General features: G+C 39.8%; 1 non-coding gene across 1 annotated transcript; it reads right to left on the bottom strand.

Moving 5' to 3' along the window:
* Nucleotides 1-620: 620 nt before the first annotated feature.
* Nucleotides 621-726, bottom strand: LOC145141480 (small nucleolar RNA R71). The gene has a single exon (XR_013722689.1). It is a non-coding gene; the product is annotated as a small nucleolar RNA R71 (small nucleolar RNA).
* Nucleotides 727-1,192: the final 466 nt, after the last annotated feature.

The raw sequence follows: 1,192 nt of genomic DNA on the forward strand, positions 1-1,192 counted from the left end.
ATACAAACACTTCGATGAAGTCAATGACATGACTGATTACTTCAATATTATGAATGTACCACGGGAGACGGTGTTGTTTAGAATGCTTTCGGTTACCTTTACGCCTTGTTCCCGAGTTCTACTTAAGGAGGGAAATGGGAGGATACGGAGGGAAAGTGAGGGGTGTCGAAGGAAAATCGTGTTCCCGAGTTTCATTAATGGAAGGAAAGTGAGGGGAGGGGAAGGATTTTGGAGTCATATTTTCCTTCCAAATTTTCCTCCCAAATTGGGCGGATTTGGGAAGAAAGTGAGGGGAAGGAAAATTTCATGTTTTATTTTCTTTTTCCTCCTAACTTGGGAACACAAAAACTTAAAATTCTCCTTTCATTTCTTTTCATTTCCTTCGAACTCGGGAACACGGTATAACGAATATTTTCCTTCCCCTCCCTTTCTTTCGGTCAAAATTTTCCTTCCCTTTTCTTTAATGAATTTACAAAAAAACTGGGGAACAAGGCGTAAACGATCGCTTAAAGGAGCAGCAAAAGATTGGTTGAAGGCACTTCCACCATGCACAATCACCACTTGGACACAGATGCGTGAAGAATTCCTTTAACAATTTTGCCCACCATCCAAGGTTTCTAAACTTAAGAAAGCCAGAGTCAATTTCGAGCAACAAGTGGGAGAGTCTTTGTATGAGGCATAGGAGCGATATAAAGGGTTAATAAGGAATTGTCCCCAAAATTATCTAAACGAGCAACAAGAAGTCTTGATCTTCTATGATGGGGTGAATGTAATGATAAGGAAACTCCTTGATTCTCAAGGACCTTTAAAAAAGAAGAATCTCGCTGAAATTAAGGAAATAATCGAAGAATTTTCAAAGCATTCACGGGAGTACCACAACCCTCGTAATGATGGAGCAAGGGGAATCGGAAATGGTGCTTTGGAAGACATGGCGGCTGTTTTGGCAATGTTGAGTAACATGGATCGTAGGATGATGAAGATGGACCAATCCATACACACAATACGTGTGGGTTGTAAAAATTACAATCGACCACATTTAACAAAAGATTGCCATTTAGACGAAAATAGGAATAGGAAAGCTCAAGTTTGCTACTCAAGTGGAGACCGCTATGATGAAGATTGGAGAAAGCCAAAGATGGAATGGTTTCCATATGAGGAGTACAAGAAACAAAAAGAAGAAAAATATAGGCAA

This window comes from Lactuca virosa, chromosome 9 (genome assembly GCF_052849685.1).
Source record: "Lactuca virosa cultivar CGN04683 chromosome 9, Lactuca_virosa_CGN04683_v6, whole genome shotgun sequence".
Classification (NCBI taxonomy): Eukaryota; Viridiplantae; Streptophyta; class Magnoliopsida; order Asterales; family Asteraceae; genus Lactuca; species Lactuca virosa.